Raw genomic sequence first — 10,623 nt, 5'->3', positions numbered from 1 at the left:
AACTCTAACAACCTTGACAGAATTATAATTGAGAGATTTAAACTGCATATTAATTAATAATAACTGTTTCAGCAGCGATTTTCGTAAGACCTTGAGATTCCCCATCGTCAACATCAACACATTCCTACTGGACTACTGCTGCATCTTAGCACAAAAAGAGAACATCTATGAACCAAATTTTTATCTAACTGTACAACTAGAGATGTAGAAATAAAGTGAAATCAGCCTTACATAATGTAATTTGTATGTGTGAAACGTATAAAATGATGTGATAAAAGTACGCTACCATCCAAAATGACGATAACGTAAGAGTTATAGATGCAAAGCTGTTTTTGGATAGCATCTTTTAATACAACACAAATAAACGATTAAAATCCATTAAGATATACCATAACTCACCATAAAACGTCATTCATGACGTTGAAAGCCAATTAAGTCCATTAAGACATACTATAATCCATCACGAAATATTACTTATATTGTTGGAAAGCATGTCATAATTTACATAAATTCTCAATAACTTTCGTGGCTGTAAAGCGTAATGTCACATAAAATTACTTATCTGGGTGTATCGAATACTGAAATGTTAAAAGCAAAATTAATCAATAATTCGTAAACGAAGCTTTTTCTCTCCGTCGATAAATTGAATAATTTATTTTACTAGGCTACTAAAGATGAATTCGATGCACAGGGAAGAGGTTTGCTTCAACTGCCTTATACAATCATACTTAAATTTTGCGATAATTTTTGGTAACGAACCATTAATTCCTTGTAAGTGTCAAGGCAGACAACCTTCGACGTATTTCCAAAGAGTTGTAAAAAAAATCTACATTCAAATTATCGAAATAATCGCATGGGAACATTTTGTGTTGTCGATATTGAAGCTTATACCAACTGATATTTTTAAATGCCCATGTGAATCTGTATATTCTGAGATCAGTATCGGAGCAACAGAATTTAAAATTGGGAGCTTAATTTTATCATTTATTTCCTCAACGACATTCACGTTTAAAAAACGTCATAAATATAAGGTAGATGTAAAATTGAGGCATCCAATTTTTCAGAATAAAAAGGCATTACACACAGTTAATAATTTATCATTATTGGTATCTCTAATAGTAATTGTATTGGTTTTTCCGATAACAATACTAAACTCTTTTATATTGTATCCTGCTTGGGCTAAGGCAGCAACGTTTGTAGGTGAACCTTTTATTTGTTGCATAGAATTTGCAATATGGGTTAGTTACCTAATCGGAGAAATTGCTATGTTTTTAACAATTGCAGCAATAATTGGATTTGTAATTATAAAAGAATTTCAACAGCTGTCTTTAGAAGTCACATTGTTAAGAAAAAATCAGCATAACCTTCAAGACCGATTACAAGAAATCATGGCCCGTCATGATGATTTATGGTGCATTGTATCACAACTGAACAATGAACTGAATTATGTAGTCGTTGTGATTCACGCCGCTCTAACATTCGAAACCAGTTTCAGCTATTACATGTATCTGTATGTAGATATGGATAGATCCATCAAATATATATTGTTTGGCTTACTGATTATCTTAACTTTTGTTTGTATTATTTATGGATTTCTTCTGTCTTATGCTGCTTTTTCGGTATGTCAAAAAGTTTTAAAAAATTTATTATTTTGTCTGTCTTTTAACATTATTTTCAACTTATGTTAGATGGAGAATATCTTTCAAGACATTCGAAGTGTTGCAGTCAGCAATCTTTCTCTGGAATATAAGTTAAAAGTAAGTTGCATTAATATTAGTGGAAAACTTTATAATTTATATTACATTTTACACTTTTTCAAACACATTTAATGAAATATACAGGTCCTGGATTTCATGAAACGTTTTGGAAAGTATCCATTGGCTCTAACTGTAGGAGGTTGTTTCAACATCATTAAGAATTTCCCTCTTAAGGCATCGTTTTCATATATATAACGTCTAACTTTATACATAGGGAAGTAATAAAAACAGATATTAATTAATGCTGTTTTATGCAATTTTTGTAGCTGGCAAAATCTTTGCACTCTGTATTTTCTGGTCTTTTAAAACTGAGAAATATTTCTTATTAAAAAAGAAATCGCAATGAAATTTCATAAAAGGTATTTAAGATGTGACAACTGTTTTTTACTGAAATTGTCTCATGCAACATACTGTAAGTTTTCTGACTTTTCATCGTATATTATAAGAAAAAGCAAACGAGTGAAATACATAGACCTTCAATTAGTTTGAATGTGCCAATAGAATTGATAATTCATACTGCATTTGTTCCGTATACACACTTTAATTAACCTGATGTAAAAGAAATGTATGATCCATTGGATCAGGCCAGATTTTCACATACATACAATCATTTTTTTTTGTTTCCATTCATTGAAGGCATTATTTAGATAACGTCGATAAACTTTCTCAGTTTAGATATAGGACGGTTCCTCTTGTGTAGGTGCATACACTCTAGAGTGTTCTTTACACAGTGTGTTCAGACTTGTTTATCTGTGCATCATTGTTAAATTCAACTATTATTTGCGTCACGTACTACATACACTGCTGCATTACTTCTATCTTTAATTCTGGTGTAATGTTATTTGTTTTTCGTTCGTCTATTTTGGGATACTTTCCACATGAACGTTCATAGTTGTAGGAACAATCAATGACTTCTGCTGTTTCCTAGATGGTGATTTAATCGTATGGTTACAACATTCAGTTCAGTTCAGATTAATTTTGGTTTTATCGTTTCTGGAACTGTTCATCTGAAGTCATAACTAACTAAAACTTAGTTAATCAATATGCATCCAAGAATAGTTTACCGCTCTTAAAATAATTTCTAAAAAATACAACTCGGTTAACTGACTTATGTTCCACCCTTTACTCTAATCGAAATGTCATAGAACATGTTATAGTTATATTTAATAAATAATATACATTTTTAAATAAATAAATAAAACTTCTGAAAATAGATTTAAACAAATTTACAAATTAAAACAACATTTACTTAGAAATAAAAAAAATATATTTATCTCACTACATAAATATAAAATAATTATTATTATTTTGATTAAAGTTATATAAATGAAAAATATTATATAAAATTTTATATTGGAATCTTAAAAATAAATTATTATTTGTTATTAAAATTATAAATTTTTAACTTAATAAGAAAATGTTTAAACAGTAATATATGATTTTAGATGAATTTATATAAAATACTTAAAGTTTTATTTAAACTATACATCAATATTTTTAATTTTAATAGCATCATAAAGTTAAAACAAATATTGAAAATTTAATAATGTAAAAATATTCTAAAAATATATAAACAACTATATGTACTGTATGTATATATATATATTTAAATGTAGTTACATAGAAAGTCACGTATAAAGAAATATAATTTCTTGTCGGCAATCTTAATAGTTTTTCTGAAGTGTGATCGAAGTCCGATTTATTTTTAGAATTTTTTTAGTACAGTACTTAGCATTTTTAAGAATAATCACTATATTTTTATACTTTACCAATACAAAATATTTTTAAAAACTTGCAAGGTTATTATCGCTGTGTTCACTTTTGATTTGCTTAACATTATTGCAAAATCATAAATTTTTTAAAAAAGAAAAAAAATTGTTTTATTAATTACAAATTCCATGCTATATGACAAATTGCAATTAATAAGAATTTTATCAAATATCAGAGATCTATTTCGTTAATTATAATAATAAAGACAATATAATATTGATAACATACAAATACTGTACTGATAATTAGTTTTAAAATACATCGAAAGATGGTGCTCTCATCCTTGTGTATTTTTGGGTTTATATCGATCGATTCATATAGACTCAAGAAAGCAATAATAGAAAATAGAGAAGTTCGCAAGTAGAAAAGATCTGAGACTGAAATTAAAAACAATTGTTTCAAGAAAAGATGTACAAATCTTTATTCTAATCATCTATGTGAAATATTGCTTAGTATAGGGGACCTTTTTGTTGATCTTTTGAAACTCATTTTCAAGGTCAAAAAGGATGATTTCCTATGAAACTACAGCACTAAAATTAATATATCTTCAGTACTTTTGGAATAAAAAAAGTATCAGAAACTTTTGACTCACTCTGTATATGTATAGTGCAAATAAATAATTTCATTTGAAAAAAATCATTTATCATTTCTTAAAATAATAAATTTTAAAATCAATTTTCATAGAAATGCATTACAATATTTTAACATATTTCTAAAGATTTAAAGATTATAATTTAATTATCTATAACTAGATTATAATTTAAATTTAAATGTAAGAAAATATTTAAATCAATTAATTTAAATTAAATCAATTAGAAAAAAAGGAATAAAATTGGGTTTAGTTTACAGAAAATTTTAATAAAATTTTAAAATTTAATATAACCTTCCTTATTACAAAAACGAGGAAGAAATAACTATTTTTTTCACACTAATTAAATATTTAATTTGAATAATGAATTATGCACAGAAAAACTTTTCAAAATACAGTAGATTTCATTAAATTTAAAGATAAAAAAATCACTTATTTGTAATTTAAGAATTAAAAAATTAATTACTTATACAGAAAAAACATTAATTTTTAATTTGATTACGTTTTTACAAAAAGCATCCATTAAATATGAAAACCAGGAAGCCAAATAATTTTCTTTTTCCATCATAAAGTTTGTTTTTCTTCCCAGAAAACTGTCTAGTGTGACACAATCTTAGGAATTTGACACCCGAATGTCCAAAGCATTGAATGCATTAGCCTTTTGTTCTAAGAGCCGGGTTTAGAATAAAATAAACTTTTTATGGATAATTACCGAAAAACATCATGCCCGTTCCTCATCACCCAGCTTCTACATTGTGAATCTGGTCGAACTCATAACAGAAGTGAAAAAACACCACTTATTACGTTCGCAGAGCGAAGAATTGAAAATAAATTATCTAAATATATAAAATTACTTGTTCTGACTGACTGACTGAGTCACTGATTCNTACGTCATGGAAACGCACACCAAGAAGGTATTTTTCGAAATTCCCCCGCGAGGGGAGAGGGAGATTATTAAGACTTAACCTGAAGAACAGCTTCTACTATACTATTTTAGATGCGATATTTTGTTTTCAGCTACGTTTAGTCTTCATTGAGTACTTAGGTGTATTAAACTGATAACATTTCAGACATTTTTATATATTTCGATTTTTTAATCGAATGTTCGAACCGTTTTAAATTCGAATTTGTTATTGCATATTAGTTCGATTATAGAACGATTGTAAACGTTCCAAAAAATTGATCAAATTGAAAACAGTTAGTTTGATTCTCGGCAATTCTCTTCAGCGGTAGGTGTTATATAACAATTACTATGGTTGTTGAAATACTGAATATAAATGGGGTTTGCTTACAAAATCCGCGCGGGCGAAGTCGCGGGTAACAGTCAGTAATGATAAAATTCGAATTAATGATTTACTAGATGTAAATCATTAAACGTAAGTTACTTAATTGATTAGAAAATAAATATATTGTATTAAATAATAAAGTAACTTAAGATTTATTTTTAGAATTTTTTTAGTACAGTACTTAGCATTTTTAAGAATAATCACTATATTTTTATACTTTACCAATACAAAATATTTTTAAAAACTTGCAAGGTTATTATCGCTGTGTTCACTTTTGATTTGCTTAACATTATTGCAAAATCATAAATTTTTTAAAAAAGAAAAAAAATTGTTTTATTAATTACAAATTCCATGCTATATGACAAATTGCAATTAATAAGAATTTTATCAAATATCAGAGATCTATTTCGTTAATTATAATAATAAAGACAATATAATATTGATAACATACAAATACTGTACTGATAATTAGTTTTAAAATACATCGAAAGATGGTGCTCTCATCCTTGTGTATTTTTGGGTTTATATCGATCGATTCATATAGACTCAAGAAAGCAATAATAGAAAATAGAGAAGTTCGCAAGTAGAAAAGATCTGAGACTGAAATTAAAAACAATTGTTTCAAGAAAAGATGTACAAATCTTTATTCTAATCATCTATGTGAAATATTGCTTAGTATAGGGGACCTTTTTGTTGATCTTTTGAAACTCATTTTCAAGGTCAAAAAGGATGATTTCCTATGAAACTACAGCACTAAAATTAATATATCTTCAGTACTTTTGGAATAAAAAAAGTATCAGAAACTTTTGACTCACTCTGTATATGTTACATGTATCTGTATGTAGATATGGATAGATCCATCAAATATATATTGTTTGGCTTACTGATTATCTTAACTTTTGTTTGTATTATTTATGGATTTCTTCTGTCTTATGCTGCTTTTTCGGTATGTCAAAAAGTTTTAAAAAATTTATTATTTTGTCTGTCTTTTAACATTATTTTCAACTTATGTTAGATGGAGAATATCTTTCAAGACATTCGAAGTGTTGCAGTCAGCAATCTTTCTCTGGAATATAAGTTAAAAGTAAGTTGCATTAATATTAGTGGAAAACTTTATAATTTATATTACATTTTACACTTTTTCAAACACATTTAATGAAATATACAGGTCCTGGATTTCATGAAACGTTTTGGAAAGTATCCATTGGCTCTAACTGTAGGAGGTTGTTTCAACATCATTAAGAATTTCCCTCTTAAGGCATCGTTTTCATATATATAACGTCTAACTTTATACATAGGGAAGTAATAAAAACAGATATTAATTAATGCTGTTTTATGCAATTTTTGTAGCTGGCAAAATCTTTGCACTCTGTATTTTCTGGTCTTTTAAAACTGAGAAATATTTCTTATTAAAAAAGAAATCGCAATGAAATTTCATAAAAGGTATTTAAGATGTGACAACTGTTTTTTACTGAAATTGTCTCATGCAACATACTGTAAGTTTTCTGACTTTTCATCGTATATTATAAGAAAAAGCAAACGAGTGAAATACATAGACCTTCAATTAGTTTGAATGTGCCAATAGAATTGATAATTCATACTGCATTTGTTCCGTATACACACTTTAATTAACCTGATGTAAAAGAAATGTATGATCCATTGGATCAGGCCAGATTTTCACATACATACAATCATTTTTTTTTGTTTCCATTCATTGAAGGCATTATTTAGATAACGTCGATAAACTTTCTCAGTTTAGATATAGGACGGTTCCTCTTGTGTAGGTGCATACACTCTAGAGTGTTCTTTACACAGTGTGTTCAGACTTGTTTATCTGTGCATCATTGTTAAATTCAACTATTATTTGCGTCACGTACTACATACACTGCTGCATTACTTCTATCTTTAATTCTGGTGTAATGTTATTTGTTTTTCGTTCGTCTATTTTGGGATACTTTCCACATGAACGTTCATAGTTGTAGGAACAATCAATGACTTCTGCTGTTTCCTAGATGGTGATTTAATCGTATGGTTACAACATTCAGTTCAGTTCAGATTAATTTTGGTTTTATCGTTTCTGGAACTGTTCATCTGAAGTCATAACTAACTAAAACTTAGTTAATCAATATGCATCCAAGAATAGTTTACCGCTCTTAAAATAATTTCTAAAAAATACAACTCGGTTAACTGACTTATGTTCCACCCTTTACTCTAATCGAAATGTCATAGAACATGTTATAGTTATATTTAATAAATAATATACATTTTTAAATAAATAAATAAAACTTCTGAAAATAGATTTAAACAAATTTACAAATTAAAACAACATTTACTTAGAAATAAAAAAAATATATTTATCTCACTACATAAATATAAAATAATTATTATTATTTTGATTAAAGTTATATAAATGAAAAATATTATATAAAATTTTATATTGGAATCTTAAAAATAAATTATTATTTGTTATTAAAATTATAAATTTTTAACTTAATAAGAAAATGTTTAAACAGTAATATATGATTTTAGATGAATTTATATAAAATACTTAAAGTTTTATTTAAACTATACATCAATATTTTTAATTTTAATAGCATCATAAAGTTAAAACAAATATTGAAAATTTAATAATGTAAAAATATTCTAAAAATATATAAACAACTATATGTACTGTATGTATATATATATATTTAAATGTAGTTACATAGAAAGTCACGTATAAAGAAATATAATTTCTTGTCGGCAATCTTAATAGTTTTTCTGAAGTGTGATCGAAGTCCGATTTATTTTTAGAATTTTTTTAGTACAGTACTTAGCATTTTTAAGAATAATCACTATATTTTTATACTTTACCAATACAAAATATTTTTAAAAACTTGCAAGGTTATTATCGCTGTGTTCACTTTTGATTTGCTTAACATTATTGCAAAATCATAAATTTTTTAAAAAAGAAAAAAAATTGTTTTATTAATTACAAATTCCATGCTATATGACAAATTGCAATTAATAAGAATTTTATCAAATATCAGAGATCTATTTCGTTAATTATAATAATAAAGACAATATAATATTGATAACATACAAATACTGTACTGATAATTAGTTTTAAAATACATCGAAAGATGGTGCTCTCATCCTTGTGTATTTTTGGGTTTATATCGATCGATTCATATAGACTCAAGAAAGCAATAATAGAAAATAGAGAAGTTCGCAAGTAGAAAAGATCCGAGACTGAAATTAAAAACAATTGTTTCAAGAAAAGATGTACAAATCTTTATTCTAATCATCTATGTGAAATATTGCTTAGTATAGGGGACCTTTTTGTTGATCTTTTGAAACTCATTTTCAAGGTCAAAAAGGATGATTTCCTATGAAACTACAGCACTAAAATTAATATATCTTCAGTACTTTTGGAATAAAAAAAGTATCAGAAACTTTTGACTCACTCTGTATATGTATAGTGCAAATAAATAATTTCATTTGAAAAAAATCATTTATCATTTCTTAAAATAATAAATTTTAAAATCAATTTTCATAGAAATGCATTACAATATTTTAACATATTTCTAAAGATTTAAAGATTATAATTTAATTATCNGATCATCTTCTATCTATCTATATAAATAAAAATGTAATGTTCGTTTGTTCCTACCGATTCCTTTGAAATTTTGACACAACGCTGCATTCGAATACGCAGGTGTTTTTATATAATATACGTGTCGAAATTTCCCCCACTGGGAGGGGGGAATGGTTAAGATTAAGGCTTACCGTAAAGAACTCTGCTTCTATTTATACTATTTTAGATGAGGGTTTTTGCGTTTTAATAGGGTACGTCAAGAGAATGTACACTAAGAAGAAATTTTTCGAAAAATTCCCCCCACGGGGGAAGTGTTATACATTTATAATAGATACATTTTGAGCCACAACAACGCGTGGCGGATCTGTATATTATAAGTTACTATAAGTATTATTTTTAAAACGTGGTAGGGGTGATCACCCTGGCTTTTTTTTATAGCAATTGCCAACCCATTTTTTATTTGCCAATTCATGTTTTCGCTTACTATGACATTTTGTGCCAACCAGAAATGAAAGGACGACTATCAATACATAAAAAAATAAATAGTTTTTATGATTGAATTTCTCAAGCAACTTTTTATAAACAGTAAAATTAATAACACTGATTTATGTTGTGATACTCTTTTTCACCTAGTGCATCAGAGGAGTAATATCATCCTGCTTGCCTGTAGGCTACAGTGAACTTTGTAGTGGTAGTATAAAAGATGCTTTTCATAACATGAATTTGGCCCAATCTATCCATCAAATAAATGGAAATATAGATCATCAATACAAAATCATAGTAGAAAATGTGATTCTTCCCTATGCTAATAATTTACCTCTAACATGGAAATTCCAACATGATAATGATCCCAAACACACCAGTAAATCGGTTAAAAGGTAGTTTCAAAATAATTATACTGTATTAAATTACTTGAATGGCCTACAATTTTCTGATTTAAATTGCATCAAAACGTTAGGGAATGTGAAAACTGCAATTCATAAACTAATATTCAAAAATAACAATTAATTGTTTGAGACTGCCTGGAAAGCTTAGTCCTCCATTCCAAAAGAACTTGGTGTGAATGTTTAGTTGATTCTATACTAAGATGCATAGCTGTCATAAAAATTTTGGTTACCCATAAGATACTGAGATGTTCGGTTCAAATTTGTTTTGGTTCTATACTTTTGTCCAGAGTAAAGATGTACAGTATGTAATTTGAAGAGGTAATTTTCAGAAAAAATATTTATTTATTGATATTCCTCATAAACATAGTTTTATAAAAGCATTTCTATAAATTTAACAACATAGCATTACATTAGTCAAAGGCATTTATAAGAAAAATTAGATAGCAGACCTTTTAACCACTACTGTATATTTTTCCACTTTTGCCTCTTTCTATCCTGTCCACAATGAGCATTTATTTCATGTTCATTGTGAATTCAACCAGGCTCTCAAAGGGGTGACTGGAAAGGGACAGGGCTCAACATATCCAGGTTAGATCACCCATGAAAAAATTTTCTTGGGATGCTTGCTGGATTTGATCATGAGTACCAAGAGCAGTAAGCTGATACTTTAAATATTTTGGTCATCCAGCCATTTTGTATTTCTTCCATCTAAAATATGATTAGCACATAAACAATCAATAAAACAATTTAAATGTAA

This window comes from Centruroides sculpturatus, unplaced genomic scaffold (genome assembly GCF_000671375.1).
Source record: "Centruroides sculpturatus isolate CEXI.00-Female unplaced genomic scaffold, Cexi_2.0 scaffold892, whole genome shotgun sequence".
Taxonomy (NCBI): Eukaryota; Metazoa; Arthropoda; class Arachnida; order Scorpiones; family Buthidae; genus Centruroides; species Centruroides sculpturatus.
This window is presented reverse-complemented; position numbering follows the sequence as displayed.